This window comes from Acanthaster planci, linkage group LG03, assembly GCF_054643075.1.
Source record: "Acanthaster planci isolate LZ-2023a linkage group LG03, COTS_SCS, whole genome shotgun sequence".
NCBI classification, from domain to species: domain Eukaryota; kingdom Metazoa; phylum Echinodermata; class Asteroidea; order Valvatida; family Acanthasteridae; genus Acanthaster; species Acanthaster planci.
Genome location: NC_141779.1, coordinates 16,742,677 through 16,760,387, shown reverse-complemented (window position 1 = coordinate 16,760,387; position 17,711 = coordinate 16,742,677). Strand labels below are relative to the sequence as shown.

Genomic DNA, 17,711 nt, shown 5'->3' with positions numbered 1-17,711 from the left:
ACAATTTCCTACATGACGATTTTTTTCCAAAAAGAGCTCAGAAATGTACTTCAAGATAAATTTTAGGTTTTCTGACATTTCTAGATCAGTTGTATGCAATTCAGACAATTTTCCAATTTTTACCCAAAATTGAAGAAAAACCAAGGGGTTAGCCTTGCGTTTTAAACAAAAATTCATCAAACCTGGAATTTTTCTAAAAAGACCTCAGAAATTTTTTCCAAGATGAATTTCAGCTTTCTGACACTTCTAGACAGTTTGTAAGCAATTTAAGACCAATTTCAAATTTTCAGCTACAATTGTGAAAACTACAAGGCGTTAGCCTTGCCTTTTAATCAAAATTTTGTTAGAAATGGGCTTTTCTACAAGACCTCAGAAATGTAGTTCGAGATGAATTGCAGGTTTGCCGACATTTCTAGATAATTTTGATGCATTTACAACCATTTTCAAGTTTCCACCAAAAATTAAAAAAAACTACAAGGGGTTAGCCTTGCATTTTGAATAAAATTAGTCAAAACTGAACATCTTTCTAAAAAGGCACAGAAATTTATTTCAAGATGAATTTCAGCTTTTCTGACATCCAGATAATTCGTATGCAATTTTGACCATTTTAACTATCAGCCAAACTTGCAATTTCAAGGGGTTAAGCCTGGTGTGTTGGTGGCCTTCAGGAATAAAGGGGTTGGATTCGTGCTTGATGGGTAGACTCCTCACTCCAGGGTGCTGAAAAGACAGCATGCAGGTTTGGGGGGGTGACACTGCCAAGAAAACTGCACTGAAAGCCAGCACTCTGCTTCTGCTGATTTATTGTCTGGAGTTCAAAAGCCCCGGGCCCATCAAAATGGAACAGGCACTGTCATGCAGCCCAACGTTGTCTAAAGGCGCCTTTCCATATGTACTTTTTTGGCTGTGTTGCGTAGGCTTTGCGTTTATGCATTTTACTTTCACGGACACCAAAGTCAACGCCATTAACATAACACATATTTGCATTGCGTTTGGCCAATTTTGATAGATAGGCAACACTTGGAACAAGTGTTGAAGCGCATGTGAAAAAGTACCTCAAGGCAGATACATATAACACATACAATACATGTCCAGTACACAATTAAACTCGGTTAGCATGGCTGGGATGTACAACTACAGGAAAAGTGGACAGCAAAAGTGAAAAAGGAATTTTAATAAATAAAACCTCAGATAATGTACCCTATTTAAAATTCCACACCATCACGAACTTCGTGTAACAAAATTGAAATAAGTTTGGAGTTATCTGTTGTGATGACCTCCAGTGAGTGTTTTGATTAACTCTGGGAGAGCTGGCACTGCAGTAGCAACATTGAGTACAATTGCACACATTTTTGTAAAAAGATAATTGGCAAAATTCAAAGCAAATGAGATACTGAAAAATCTTTTAATGGATATCTAAAAAATCACAAAATTGTATCCTTAGTTTTGTCATGCGAGACCTCCCTACACTTGCATCTTTATTAAAATTTCGTCAACACTGGGCTTTTTCTAAGAAGGCTCAGAAATATATTCCAAGATGAATTTCACCTTTTCTGACACTTCTAGATAATTTTGGTGCCATTTAGACCATTTTCAAATTTTTCCCCGAGACTAAAAAACCTACAAGAGGTTAGCTTTGCATTTTAGTTAAAATTTTGACAACAGTGGACTTCTTCAAAAAGAGATCAGAAATGTACTTCAAGGTTTTCTGACACTTCAGTTATAGATACTTTTGTTACAATTTTCACCAAAAATTTAAAACAAAGTTGCAAGGTGTTAGACTTGCTGTTTAACTGAAATTTCATCAAAAATGGACTTTTTCTAAACGACTTTGACTTGATTGTTTAAATGGCAAAATATAAGAACTGATCCAAACGAATAGCTGGTTCTGTTGTCAATGAGAAAAAGGAGCTTAAAAGCAACATCTGTTCAAATAAAAGAAACCCTTATACTGGTAAACTAAATTGCATTTAAATGTACAAGTCTGCAGTTGCATTTAATATGACTTTAAGGCAAAAGCCTCTCAAATGCAGAAAGAGTAACAGCTTTGACATCCCCAAAGGCAGGACTTCCAGGAAATGACAAATTTCTCAGAAAAAGGCATAATGTGCCAAGTTTTTTATTTAGGGGTATAAATCACACTTTGCATCTTGAATGTCAAATGCTGACATTCAAACTAACACCACCAGCTTGTTGTTCATGGGAAGGGAGGGGACTGGTGAGGCATAATGCAGACGCTTCCCTCCAAACAAACGTCTTCATCCAACACAAACGATCGCAAGGCACTGCCAACAGAAGTGTCATCCAACATCTTATTCGTTTGCCCCTGAATAACTCATACACTGTACATTTTTTTTGGGGGGGGGCAATATGTCTTCCCCTCCAGCAACTGCGTTATTTCCTGTCCTTTTTGCTGCCAATGTATCTGTCCTTCCTGTCAGGGTGGTCCTTAGAGTGTCTCTTACTATGACTCCTATCCTGTGTCATCCCTTCAACCTCGTTTTTGATTCGCAGCGTGTCCCTGTCTCTGAAGTCATGATCTTCCCGAGAGTTCTTGTGGTAAAGCTTGTCACAGACGTCTTTTGACAAATGATAATTGTGGGAATCTCTATCGCAATCCTGTCTAGCATACTATCATATCACTGCTGCCAATGATCATCTTGGCTTCTCCCAGGATCTCCAGATGTCCTCTCTTTCTTGATACCATGTGGCCATGTCCTCTGTTCCAATCGCTGTGATGCAGCTTGTGGTGGCTGCACATCTTGTATCCTCTCTCATCTTCACTGCTCGAATCCCTCCTGTTTCCTCGGCATTCATCTCTGTCTCAACTGCTGCTCTGCCGCTGCCCACCAGCTGAGCTCTCCTCCCTGCTGCTGCTGGTGTCCTAACTGCTCTTCCAGGGCCTCTTGTACTTTTTCTTCTCCCTGTGATGTTTCTCCGGCCTCTGATGAGCTGCTGTTGCTGCACCATCGCCTCTTGTGGCTCTTCTTCTCAGGCACGGACCCAGAATGTTTCTTCTCCATGCGGTTCAGCTTCCTAATCAATACACCACAAAAAAATGGGGTCACTTTTCCAAGGAAGAATTTTATCACAGACAGCTAGGTGCCATATTTTTAAAAAAAGAATTTATTTTCAAATCCAGCCAAAAGCAATTACGGGTTTTTTTAGTTTTGCCAGGCAAACTGATATTCGATAAATACTTCACAGAAAACAGCACTGACAGCTGTGAACAAGCAATGTTCACAGCTGTAATGTTTGTGCGCAGCCAATTCACCCTTATTTATAAAGCAAAACAGCATTAGCCAGTCTTGGGTAGGGAGTCATGTAAATTGAAGAGACTGCACTTCAAAGTCGCTTACTTGAGGTGGTTATTCCTTTGTTTCTTGGAGTTCAAGAAGGCTTCCTCGGGTCGAAGGCCATGATCAAAATCATCACCATCAATTAAATCCTATCAAGAAAAAAAGTGACTCAACAAGTAAATGAGCTTAACAAGGAATTAAAAAACATTTGGTGAATCAAAGGTGAATTTTAAGCCTTGTAGGTTCTCACTTTCAAATAATGTTGTGTCTCAATCCCTTGGCTGTGGCTTAAAATTACACACAACTCTATGGGAACTGGCTGCAGCCACTACCATAGACTTGTGCATTATAACAGGCCATAGCCAAGTAAATTTGGACACAGCTTGACACAAAAATCAAAGCCACTGACTTGCTTTGTATTTTTTGCCAGCGTCGCCAATAATTTTGGCTGTGAACCTCTGTCTGTAGCGATGTGGCCTGTCTGATTGCATTTCACACACCGTACATTCCGCATCACCTTGGTGTAACCATGGTATATAATCACGGACCTCATCAGTCAGTGAATGTATCTGACCTCTGGAGGCTTTACCCAACAAGGGAGAACTCAAAGTCAACAGTCTTCTGCCATCTTATTTAAAAATAAAGACCTTAAAAAAAAAGAAAATTGTACAAATCTGCAGAACAAATACACCTGTCTGATTGGCATGGATTCTGATAAAGAAATTGGCTTGAAACAACAAACAGATTTCCAATAAGCCACTTGGCAAATGTCTGCCAAGGAGACACCTCTGAAGAACAACCAGGATGCAGAGGTGGCCCGAACAATCATGGGCTCTGATGTGAGATTGAGTCATCTTGTCTTGTCAAATCGGCCAGTCTTCATTTACAAAGATGATGGCTGAAACTGTCCAACGAGCTATGGTGTCCTTCGCCGCTGGATGAAAGGGTTTTGTGGATGTGATGAAAAGTCTGGAACCAGTCTCACGGCGACACTTGGTCCTCGTGAGATACCATTTAAAGATACGAACCGGACACCATTTCTTGTCCAAGCTATCTGCCGAAAGAGAGGTTATGTCAGAGACAAAAATGTCCGGAGGCTGGCAGACAGGCGTCTGGTTCTTTGTCAGGAATTCGATGGCTGGGATAAGACGAACTCCATGCAGTTCCCAGCGTATGTGACCTTCAGCAGTTGACAGGGCATGCAGTTCACTGCCGCGTCTGGAGGTAACGATCGCCAGGAGGAAAGCCAGCAACTGATGCTAAGATGGAGATCAGATACATCAGACAGCGGTTCGAAGGGGGGACTGGTGAGAACACGCAAGACGTTGCCAAGGTCCCAAGAAAGAACAAGGCATTTGACGTGAGAATGCTCGACAAACATTCCCCAAAGTAGAGGAAGATGGCAGTGTTAACAGAAATGGTTGATCCATCATTGAACCCTGAATGAACAGCTGCCAGGACCGACCGGTAGTTGCGGATAGTAGCAGTCTGGAGGCCCGAATGAAAAAGATACATGAAAAAGTCCACAACTGAGCTTACAGAAGCTTTGGTTGGAGAAACATCGTGGTCGTCACACCATCTAGCAAAATGTTGTATTCAACTGTTGTAAATTTTGCGTGTGGAGAGTCGTCGGCCCCGTGCCACCATGGATGCAGCATCTGCAGAAAGACCTGACGCTCTGAACCATCGTTGGACAACACGTCAACTGAAGATCGTTCGGCGCTGCATGGAGGATTCCTGACCTGGGTTGACGAAGAATATCCTCCCTATGCGGAAGGACCAGTGGTCAACGAACCAGGAGCCTTGTGAGTCTCAGGAACCACAGTTGTTGAGGCCAGAACGGGACGATGAGGAGAATCCGGTATGGTTCTTGTTCTATCTTGGATAAGACTCGTGGAATGAGGGATATTGGAGGAATGACGTAACGCCAAAAGGCCGGACCAATTCACCAGAAGAGCATCTGTCGCCCAAGCTCGTGGGTGTGGAAACCTGGAGCAAAACGTCAGAAGATGGGTATTGTCGGCCGATGCGAGAGGTCGATGTGGGGGCACTCGATCTCTGCGAAGATTTGGGTGATCACGCTCGGATGTAGAGTCCACTCTGTAAGGTGGACAGCACCCCAAGAGAGAGCTTCTGCTATGTTGTTGGACATTCCCGGTATGTGAATGGCCTGGAGAGTGATCCTGTGATTGATCGCCCACATGAAGATCTGCCATGTAAGGGCGCATAGCTGGGGGGAGCGAGTACCACCTTGGTGGTTTATGTACGCTACCCACTGTGGAGTTGTCGCTCCAAAGATCGAGAGCTGCCCTCAGGTAGGTCAGCCATTGTGATGGATTGAGGGCCGACTTGTCATGAGAGAAGTACCAGAACTTGCTTCGTCAGGGCAGTGGCCGATGATCAACTAGTCGTCTAGTTGTTGAGAAACAGGGACACCGCCCTGTCGTAAGTAGGTGAAGACTCTTGGTGATGTTGAGAGACCGAAAGGAAGGGCCCGAAACTGAAAGGTCCAGTCGCAGTACTCGAAGCGGAGGTACAGTGGAACGGCGCTATACCAAACACTGCTATACTGAACATTCGGCTGTACCAAACATCGTCCTTCGCTCCCAATAATTTGTGCACAGAACCTACCGAACACTATTCAGTTTCCGTTTGTAATTCCCGAACATCAACATGATGAAACAGTCGTTTTTTTATGTCTGAAAGTGACAAGTGGCCATTATTTCCCCAAGGATTAGAAGGGAAAGCCACAAGTTGTCAAGTTGACACTGGTTTCATTTTGCGACTCAACATAATAGGGTGCGGAAGAAAACCGCACGTACGCGTACGGTGACATTGCACTAACAATACGATGTAGTCTAAAGATAGAGGGCGCCGCTGATACACAAATCAACCGAGATTCGCCACAGCATGCATCAGAGATCAATCCTGAGCATTAGTTTCACGACTTTTAGGATAAACTTGATATCAATTTTTTTACTCAAGTTTAAATAAAAAACAAAAATAATTTACAGATTCATTTCTAAAAACCTTAAACTTGAATGCAACGGCAAAACATCACAAAAACAGCGAGCAAAGGTATCACAAGAGGGTGCACGCTATACCGAACGACCGCTGTACCAAACATTTAGCATGGACCCTGTCTTGTTTGTTATAGCGGCGTTCTACTGTACTTGCAGTGTTGCTTGTGTATCGGGATATTAAGATACGCATCCCGTAGATCTATCGAGGTGGCCCAGCACAGAACAGGTAGAAAGAGTAGGACCACGCTCAGAGTCTCCATTCAAAACCGCCTTGGCCCGATGAACTTGTTGAGCGGTTCCAGGTTGATTATTGGTCACCATTTTCCCGGGTCTTTTTTTGAGTACGAGGAAAAAGGACGAAAGGACGCCGGTGGATAGCTGGTTTGGATGCACTGGTGTGATGGCTCATTTGCGTAACAACGCTGCAATCTCCTTCTCCAGAGCCAGGCCCTTGAGTTTGTCGCATGGGGAGGAGTGAAGCGGAAGACCATCCCAGATGGCGGGGAGCTCGTGAATTCGAGGAAGTAGCGGTGAGCAATGGTGGAGAGGACCCAGCTATCCGTGGTGATTTCCCGCCAGAATCTGATGAAGTTGCCCAGGCGGCTGCCGACGGGTTCGGGACCGGCGGCTGCCAAAGGCAAACGGAAGTGGTCACCGACGTCGTCCCCTGATGTAAGAGGAGCCAATGTAGGAAGAGCTCACTGCGGGGTTGATGACAGTGTAGCCGCTCAGAGTGGACGGCTAAAGGGGTGAGTGAGCAGAAGATGCCCGTCTTCTCGGCTATGGTGGAGGCTGACGGTGTGGAGGTGCAGGTTTATGAAGTGAGATTTTCCTTAGCAGTCTCCATACATTTTACCTCCGACTCAAGGACTTCGGTGAACTTCCCAGCAAAGAGATTGTCCCCCAGAAGGAGGAGGCCCATAAGCCTATTCTTGACGGACCCATAGGGAATATCCATGGCGTCCACCGTATTGGATCTGCAGGTAGAAGTGGCCAGAATGGAAATGCCAGTGAACTGTTTGAAGCTCGAATTAAGTCCCTCATCAAGGCCTCGTAAAGCTAAGGCCGCAAAGTCTGGAGAGACCAGAGAGTCATCTTCAAAGGCCTGGGCAATATACTCCGATAGAAGTAGAAGAAAAGCTGAACATCGGAGGCCAAAGCAGGATGCCATATCAATGTGACGGAGGGACAGGTCACCGGTAGCTTTGTCCTTATCCCGGAAAGTTTTCGCCTCGCCAGACTTAAACGAGATCTTGTCTCTGGCAGCGTCAGGAATATCTGGGGTTGACAGGAAGCGAGAGACATCCTCCCGAGGAAACCGGTAAAAAGATGAAGCTCTTGGTGGGAATGCGCGCCAGCGGTAGGTAGGAATGCCGGGAACCTGCAGCATAACAGGAAGGGATGTCTCATTACTCCCAACAATAATGATCAAAGGTATTGATGCAGAAAATCTGCTCAACCCGATGAATAGGTGTAGCCTTGGGGCCCGCCACCTCGGTCCCCCGGCCTGCTTGGCCACCCCGCAGCCACTGGTCGCAGCGCTGGGAGTGGGCATAGAAGACGACGGCAGGCTTGGCTCGGTGGTGGGTAGTAGTCATCAGTGATCAAGGGCTTCATTACGGAATTGCACCCTCAGCCCGATCAATCCTGGTAGTGGTCATCAGAGATCAAAGGCTTTGCTATACTCCGGTCCGCCTGATCTATAGAGGCTGTTTATATCTAGGAGTCGCGGTACTCTGGTTCTCTCTAGTCAAGGAGGGTATCAATCAGGTTTTGCGGTACTCCGGTCCGCCTGATTGTGACAATCCAGTCCTGGGGTGCCTCATAAGCCCCGGCCTATTCGGGTCTCTCCGCGTCGAGGCAGCTGATCGGAAAATGCAAAACCGCACCACAGGGGAGAGGGGCAGCTCACTAAGCCCCACTCCGCAGCCAGACCCGAACTATGTTGGGCTATTATTATTCGAACGCATGCACCACATAGTGAGCAAAAGGGCCCTCCAACCCTTTAACCGCCATACCCACATAACACATCACACATTATGGTAGGTCACAACCCAACTTATATATGATGCACAGAAAAAAAAAGGGGGCAGAAAAGAACCACAAGAAAACATAGCATGCAAGAAACAAAATAAGAAAATAAGAACTCTTACCAACAGACAAGAAAACACTCTTTATTTCGTACGAGGAATCAAGTCAATTCAATAGCACGAAAGGTACGGAACTCGAGAATTCGACGAGTCATTAAAGATACATCCCTAAACTATACGCACTGAGAAAAGGACGACGAACATGGCGGCAGGACCGCAGTGCGTTGTGGTGGGTCAGGGGGCAGCATGCATAATCAAGTCTTTTCAGCGAATTGTGATAGGTGCAGTGGGAAATTGGCATATGTAGGCTGGACAGGGGTATGTGAACCCAGAAGCCTGTTGAATTTTCACTCTCCAGGAGGGGTACCGGGGTCAAAAAGACTACTCTTTGTATGCTCTTGAAAAATGACAAAATAAAACAATCACTGGCAGAAAAGATAAATGTAAGAATAAACAAGTTGTTAAGTACTTTGAGTACAGTCACATGCTCACGGTTGAAGCTGCAGTAAAGTGAATATCCTGGTAAGGTTAGTGAAAACAGGGCCACCACGTGAAGGTCCCAGGATACCAGCCCCGCACGCTTTCGGCAATTAGCGGGCCCATCGCTGGACAGACTGGTACTACCCTGTGGCCGCAGGGGCACCATCTGCCACTGTCCGGTCCGCCCTCCCGAAGGAGAGTGCCCTTGCCTACTCACGCGCGCCCTCCCACCCCCGGGTAGGTGAGAGGACGTACCAGCGTTTTGCTAACCCCAGTGATAACAGGGCCACGCCCCTATGGAAGAGGTCCGCGGCCCTCAACGCGAGGGACACAACTACCTGCATCTTTTTTGGCTAACAGAAACGTTGGTAGGGCTAGACTCGCGAACTGCCTAGCCCCTTCCGCACAACTCGCATTGAAACCCCCCAGGACTCCAACTGGAGCGAGTTCCAATTTCATATCGTTCTCCGCACTCACCTAAGCCCTGACGACTTAGGGATATAGGAGATCCCATAGTCTCTGCACTTCTCAGAGGGATATAACAGATCCAACTGAGCTAAAGGAAAAAATCCTACAGTGAAACTGAAAGTTTCACTACTATCAAAAAAGTCCCTGAAGGAAGTTACCTATGCCCTGAGGATGACCTTCGCTGGTGGAACTTGCAGCAGGGACGGATCCAGGGGCAAGTTCCCTAACCTTACTCTGCACAATTTTTTAATTCATTTTCAAAGACCACAATGAGATATTTGATGCTGTTGCCATGACAATTACCACATATATATTCTCTCAAAGAGAAAAACTATGGCATATGATGCTTCAGGATAATTTAAACAGGCAAGCTCCCCAAGGAGCCGAGTTACCCCCCTTTTTATTGCCACCCAAATCCGCCCCCGGATGGACAAAGGGATATAGTAGATCCCATAGTCCCGCTGGTCTTGCGTTGGGGATGTAGGGATATAGAAGATCCCATCACCCGTCTTGAGGACACCGGGATATAGATGATCCCATAGTCCTTAATAGAGTTGGACTTGCAGGAAATGCCCAATTTGGGCCGATGACCTGTGAGAGACCACCACCACCGCACAATCACAACACATAACCCATCACCGCACAATCACAGCATGCAGCTGAACCATTCTGGGAAAATACTATACTGACTTGATATTGATGCATTTCACTGCTAACAAAGACTCTTGGCCAACATCATAAAAATCAATTTTAATTCCGCACTCTGTTTTCAAAATCAATTTTCAGAAACCAATTAGTCAACCATTATTTCTTCAATTTTTTCCACTTGGGCAAAGAGTGTCAAGCTAGTTAACAAAATTTGGAAAAGTACTTAAAAAGTGATTTCAAGAAAATCTCCCTGGATGGTTCAGAAGCAAACCTGAACAAGAATGTTTCAAGTTAGCTTGGATATAAAATGAAGGGTTACTTTACCAGGCCTGGTTGCCATGATCCGGGGTTCTTGTGCATGTTCACGCCTGTAAGAAATGGTTACCTCACCTTATGAACATGCAAGTCGTGAATTCCCCGGCCTCTACTTGGGATGATACCTCTCTCTTCTTGTACCGTTTTCATCAACAATCCCTTCGGCTAAAAATCTGATGAATCCTGCGATCCGGGGGTCTTGTGCATGTTCACAGCTGCAAAAAATGGTTACCTCACCTTAGTGAACATGCAATCTTGTCCCCCGGCCTCTACTTGAATGGTCACACCATCTGAGCAGATGCTGACACAAAATCAAGCAAATGAATCAAACAATGAGAAATTTGAAGGGTAGAAAAAGACAAATGGTGCGATGGTTGAATGGTTTGAAAAAGAAAGCTTTTGGTGATAACTTACCTTCGACCAGACTTTTCATCTCCAGTGTTTCAGCTCTCGTCATAATAGAGTGTGGTTCCTATAGAAATGAAAACATTTTTTTTACTGTATCGGACATTAATTAGAAAGAAATTTACATTAAAAAAATCAAAGAATTATTTGTAAAACAAGGTTTTTGGTGATAACTTACCTGAACCAAACTTTCGTTTCTTTATCTCCAATGTTTCAGCTCATTCGTCATAGCAGAGTGTGGTTCCTGTAGATATGAAAAGAATTCCTTTTACTTTATCAAGCATTCATAAGAAAGTAAGAAACTTACTCACTAGGGAAATCAAGGACGCATTTGTAAAAGAGGGTTTTGGGGTGATAACTTACCTTGAACAAAACTTTCATGAACTTCATCTCCAATGTTTCAGCTCACTCGCCATAGTGGAGTGTGGTTCCTGTTGATATGGAAAGAATTCCTTTTACTTTATCACACATTCATTAGAAAGAAACCTACCTACTTTGGAAATCAACGATGTATTTGTAAAACAGGGTTTTTGGTGGTTGCCTCACCTTTAAAGAACATGCAATCTTGTCCCCCAGTCTCTACTTGGATGGTCACACCTTCTGAGCAGATGCTGAAACAAAATCAAGCAAAGTGAATCAAACAATGAGAAATTTGAATGATCAAAGGATACCTAATGTGTGATAGCTGAACTGTTTTGGAAAAACAGGGTTTTGGGGTGATAACTTACCTTGTACCAAAGTTTTATGTTCATCTCCAGTGCTTCAGCTCACTCGTCATAGTAGAGTGTGGTTCCTATGGAAATGAAGAATTCCTTTTTACTTTATCACACATTACTTAGAAAGTAAGAAATTTACTTGGGAAATCAAACAATTATTTGTAAAACCATTTTTTTGGTGATAACTTACCTGAATCAAACTTTCATTTCTTTATCTCCAATGTTTCAGCTCACTCGTCATAGCAGAGTGTGGTTCCTGGAGATATGAAAAGAATTCCTTTGACTTTATCAAGCATGCATAAGAAAGTAAGAAACTTACTCACTTGGGACATTAAGGACGCGTTTGTAAAAGAGGGTTTTGGGTGACAACTTACCTTGAACTAAACTTTCATGAACTTCATCTCCAATGTTTCAGCTCACTCGTCATAGTGGAGTGTGGTTCCTGTAGAAATGAAATGAATTCCTTTTACTTTATCATACATTCATTGGAAAGAAACCTACCCACTTGGGAAATCAACGACATACTTGTAAACCAGGCGTTTTGGTGGATACCTCACCTTATGAATATGCAAGTTGTGAATTCCCTGGCCTCTACTTGGGATGATGGCTCTCCTGTGGTATGAGTTTCATCAACAATTCCCTCAGTTAAATCGGATGAATCCTGCAATCTGGGGGTCTTGTGCATGTTCACAGCTGCAAAAAAATGGTTACCTCACCTTAGTGAACATGCAATCTTGTCCCCCGGCCTCAATTTAGATGGTCACGCCTTCTGAGCAGATGCTAGAACAAAATCAAGCAAAATTATCCAAACAATGAGAAATTTGAATGATCAAAGCACACCCTATGGTGTGATGGTTGAACTGTGTTGGAAAAGAGGGTTTTGGGGAGATAACTTACCTTGTGCCAAACTTTCATTTCTTTATCTCCGTTTCAGCTCACTCATCACAGTAAAGTGTGGTTCCTATGGAAATGAAAAGAATTCCTTTTACTTTATCAGACATTACTTAGAAAGAAATTTACTTGGAAAATCAAAGAATTATCTGTAACACAAAGTTTTTTGATAACGTACCTGAACCAAACTTTCATGTTCTTCATCTCCAATGTTTCAGCTCACTAGTCATAGTAGAGTGTGGTTCCTATGGCAATGAAAAGAATTCCTTTTACTTTATCAGACATTACTTAGAAAGAAATTTACTTGGAAAATCAAAGAATTATCTGTAACACAAAGTTTTTTGATAACGTACCTGAACCAAACTTTCATGTTCTTCATCTCCAATGTTTCAGCTCACTAGTCATAGTAGAGTGTGGTTCCTATGGAAATGAAAAGAATTCCTTTTACTTTATCAGACATTATTTAGAAAGAAATTTACTTGGGAAATCAAAAAATTATTTGTAAAACAAGTTTTTTTGATAACGTACCTGAACCAAACTTTCATGTTCTTCATCTCCAATGTTTCAGCTCACTAGTCATAGTAGAGTGTGGTTCCTATGGAAATGAAAAGAATTCCTTTTACTTTATCAGACATTACTTAGAAAGAAATTTACTTGGAAAATCAAAGAATTATCTGTAACACAAAGTTTTTTGATAACGTACCTGAACCAAACTTTCATGTTCTTCATCTCCAATGTTTCAGCTCACTAGTCATAGTAGAGTGTGGTTCCTATGGAAATGAAAAGAATTCCTTTTACTTTATCAGACATTATTTAGAAAGAAATTTACTTGGGAAATCAAAAAATTATTTGTAAAACAAGTTTTTTTGATAACGTACCTGAACCAAACTTTCATGTTCTTCATCTCCAATGTTTCAGCTCACTTGTCAAAGTCGAGTGCGATTCCTGTAGAAATGAAAAGAATTCCTTTTACTTTTTCAGACATTCATTAAAAAGAAACCTACCCATTTGGGAAATCAAGGACATACTTGTAAAACAGGCTTTTTGGTGGTTTCCCAAAATACAAGGGAATTACTCCTTCTGTTTACCTACATTTGCATATCAACGTGCATGTGCGACAAACCTCACTGAAAAAGGCACCCAAGCCACACCCCCCGTGCCGACTGCATGTTCCCTGTAAAGGGCCGAGTAGCACTAAGACTCGTCCTGGATTTTTTTTTTTTTTGAATAGGGAAGGATGGTAAGCAGAGGTGAGTGTTTTCTTATGAGAATGGAATACCCCCTTTTGGGAATTCCATTACAGAAAAAGCTCACCTCTAGTGTTTACCTTCATTTGCAGAGTAACACTGTTAGATTACAACTGGGAGGGAACGAAGGGACATGCAGGGTAACGAAGGTCTAAATTGAGCCCATTAAATATGAAAACATTGTTTAGACATATCCAGGAACTGTCTATCTAGTTTATGAGAAATGGTGGCTTTTCGGGGTGTACGGTCTGCTGATCGGCCAGCGTGCTTAGGGCTTTCCTACTCATGAGACCTTCCCATTTGAACCACATCCTTCAGGTAGCATGAAGTGAAGGTGTTAGATTCTCTCAGCAGGCCATTTTCATTACACCTGCAACAGAAACTCCAAGCTGGTGGACCCAGGATCTCGACATGCTGCATGACTCATGGGCTTCTGATTTTGATCCCCAATAGCGGGAGGACTTGTATTATTGCCTCCGACCTCACATGAGCGATCATGGTCACAGAGGCCAGGCGATGTAGCTGGATGGTCGTGATGAACAACTGCTTGATGTCGCCTCGTAATGGCTGCGTACAAGCAAAAAAAATACATAGAAGCTTGTACGTGGCACCACCATAAATCTTCCGCCATTGTTGAAATCGCTGTCAAACTTGGGACGAAGATATCTAAGGGCAAGAAATTTGTTAAATGATTCATGGTCAGAAACTCCATGTGTGGAATGAGGCATACGCTGCTCGATTCCTGGTGAAAAAGGCCTGGTTCTGTAGACCAGGCATAGAATTGGCCTCCTTGTGGAGTTCTTCCAGCAGCCATCAGAAATACCATTTGAATGGTAGGATGATGAAGAACAGACGCCTCTGCTGGTTCAATGGGAGGTTGTGGAAGCAATGATAGAATGGTACCTTGACCCCCGAAATTCTTGAGATAGATTATCTGAAGACTGGAGGTAAACAGAAGAAGAAAATCCCTATTGACAGGTACAGATGAAGAATGGGGATTGATAGCCGTCGTCGTGTACCCCTTCGTAAAGTGGAGAAGTCAGTTACCATAAGCCTGCCTGTTGGGCTCCACCTGTGTTGAGCTATCCAGGCAGTATCTACTTCCCAAAGGTCAGCTGCTCTGAGGGAGATTGTGACAGCATCCAAGCACACCAATGAAGGGAAGCTGAATCAAGATGTGCAATTGGAGACCTGGGTTGAGTCAAGGGGTCTTGGCATTTGAGGAGCCTGACTGGAGAATGAAGAAGTAGATCCAAGAGACGAGGGAACGGAGGCTGCTGTGGCCAAAATGAGGCGAAGAGAACACTCTGGATATTTCTGTCCCTCATGAACTACAGTGGAACCTTGTTAATTAGAACACTGTTAAACAAAGATCCTGCTAATTACAAGGTAATTTGCCGAGCCCGAAGGACCTCTTATTAATGAGGTTTGGCTATACTGGAGGTACCCTTCAAGTTTGTAACAGGAAGTTGAATGCACCGACGTATCACTGTGGTTGAGCAAAAAAATGGTGATGTTGCTCTGCGATAGGATATCGACCAAAGAATTCTTCCCTTCTGTTGAGTGGCTTGAAGAGAGAAATGTTAGCGGAATGACACAGGTCCTGCTTGTCTGCATTCCAGAGGCAGTTGGCCTACTTTTCTGGATAGGGACATTTTCTTCATTTTAGGGGTGGGTCTGCTCCTGGTGAAAATTTCCCAAAAATTCATTGGTCAATCGCCCGAAAATTGAAAAAAAATTAAAGGGGACATGTGGAACATCATATTTCTGTGAAGCCTGAACACCTGTGAGAGCTGTGAGTATTTTTAAAATATTTGTGAAGTATGGGGATTTATCACTGCTGTCTATAGGAATTTATTTGTAGTGGTGCACCATCAGTTAGCCTATGGGTCTTCTCTACCCTTGGCACCCAGCTGTTCACTCTCCCACTGCCAACTCCAACGCTTGAGTAAGCACACACTCGGGTCATGCAGTACCAGGAACCAGCGCAGCATCCATTGTTCCCACCTTCACTGTTCCCGCCTCAACGCTTCAATGAGCTAATCACTACATCTGGATCCCTCTCTACACCATATAAGCTCCACTCCAAGTCAGAATCCTGCAGTCTCCCGAAGACGGACAGAGTACACTGTTCAAAACGTCAAGTTATTCCCCGTTTCTTCTCAGAACCACACATATACTCAAGGAGATCGATACATGGTGCAACTGCAATCATTTTACTCATCTAGGGGACAAGAAACTTGCCTTATGCAAATCAAGCAAAGGAACTTGTCGATGGTTCTACACCACCCCTGCGAGACAAAGGAATAAAATTTGCCTCAAAAATCGACCAGTTTCGGCTGCTGCTAAAAGCATGAGCCATTGATATTTCCGTAAATGAGGCCTTGCATGACAACTCTATATCTAACTCGGAGGTTTGCTTAGGATTTACACGCTACAGAAGAGACAGAAACCAACATGGGGGTGGTGTGGCTTTTTTGTTTCAAGTATGTTTAATGTGCAATGTAGACATGATCTGGAATCGTCTGTGTTGGAGAATATTTGGCTAGGAGTACGTTATCTACATAAGTCCCCCTCTCTCGTCGGATCCTGCTATAGACCCCCTAACTGCACCTTTAATTTTTAAGATGAGTTTGAAATGAATATCAATTGCATTTATTGTTCTGAGAAAGGTTTTTGACATGGTCAACCATGAAATGTTGCTCACTAAATTAAGAGAGCTAGGATGTTCTAAATCTTCTTTAAACTGGTTCCCTATCTGGCTGACCGCTCGCAGAGCATCAACTATGAAGGAGCCGTCTCACAAGCTAAGATTGTGAAGAATAGAGTTCCCCAAGGCTCTATTTTGGGTCCTTTGCTATTTCCAATTTATTTAACAGCGTGCCTAATTCAGTGAGCAATGGATCTATTGATGTGTGCGCTGATGACACCACACTTACTGCGAGTGGAACAGGTGTAAGTGAAATTGAAGAAAAGCTGACTAATTGGATCAGTGCAAATCAGTCCTGATAAAACCACTATTATGGTGATTGGGTCTCGGGTAAACTAAACCATTTTGAGAACCTTAATGTTCCTGCAGTTGCTAAGGGTAATCTTTCAAAACGAGTTAGAGTGGCCAAATGTCTTGGAGTTTAAATCAATGAAGAATTGCATTGGACAGACCAAGTGGAGAAAGTTAGTCAAACAGTAGGACAGTCTAAGCTTGGCATGCTCTGAAGGGTGAAATCGTTTGTACCCACAGAATGCTTGACCATGTTTTACAACTCATTAGTTCAACCACATTTTGACTATTGTTGCCAGGACAGGTCCAATAGATTTCGTATGCATACCATCAAAATTGAAAAGCTCAAGAAACAGGTTTATTTATCACCGAGCTATCCTAATGTTTAAATGCTTAAGAAACTTGGCACCAGCCTACCCGACAGAAAACTGAAAACAAATTAATGAAATGCACAATGAACAATACCAGACATGCCTTGAAGTCACTTGCTACACCCAAAGGCTAAGATGGAATGTTTCAGAAATAGCCCGCTCGTTACTGGAATCAATGTCTGGAATAGTCTTGATTAGTCCTTCAAAACTGCTTCCTCTATTACTAGTTTTAAGTTTTCTCTTAGAGAATCTTCTCTAAGCAGAAGAATATTAAGTGGACCTTCGGTAACGCAATAAATTGCTGTGACAGAATAAAATCACAGCAAACCAGATTTTTGAGGTTGTGAATATGGTTTTAAAAAACCTTTCTAAGCTAATGACCATGAGGATGACCTTTAGTTCATCGCTGACTTCATAATTATGTGTTTCACATTCTTGTGAAAATTGCAGTTGCAAGAATATGTTGATTATTTACAGGAATAGAGGAAATAAATGAATTTCATTGCGCGAAAAAGGCTACTGCATATTTAATAACATAAGATTATTGACTAACAAAATCATCCATCAGACGTTTCATTTCCATCACAAAAGCTCACTGATGTTCCCATGTACGACCCTGAAAAATAAGCAAAACTAAGTTGCAGAAGGAAACATACGTGGACATGCACGGTGTAGTGTATTGACACTACATGTGTCTTGTTCAAGAAATACACTGGCAACATGGCGCATACCGAATGCCTATCCAATTCTTTGGGAA

At 43.1% G+C, this 17,711-nt stretch overlaps 2 long non-coding RNA genes across 3 annotated transcripts; both read right to left on the bottom strand.

The window, feature by feature from the left end:
* Positions 1 to 786: 786 nt before the first annotated feature.
* On the bottom strand, positions 787 to 8,981 carry LOC110973087 (uncharacterized). Of its 2 annotated transcripts, XR_002597427.2 has the most exons (3): positions 8,905 to 8,981; positions 3,360 to 3,448; positions 787 to 3,036 (listed from the first exon to the last, which is right to left on the bottom strand). It is a non-coding gene; the product is annotated as an uncharacterized LOC110973087 (long non-coding RNA). The 2 variants fall into 2 exon arrangements; XR_002597426.2 differs by lacking the exon at positions 8,905 to 8,981 and having other exon boundaries at positions 3,360 to 7,875.
* Positions 8,982 to 11,273: 2,292 nt separating this feature from the next.
* Positions 11,274 to 12,201, bottom strand: LOC110973082 (uncharacterized). Its single transcript, XR_002597425.2, has 5 exons — positions 12,002 to 12,201; positions 11,819 to 11,886; positions 11,635 to 11,700; positions 11,457 to 11,521; positions 11,274 to 11,339 (listed from the first exon to the last, which is right to left on the bottom strand). It is a non-coding gene; the product is annotated as an uncharacterized LOC110973082 (long non-coding RNA).
* Positions 12,202 to 17,711: the final 5,510 nt, after the last annotated feature.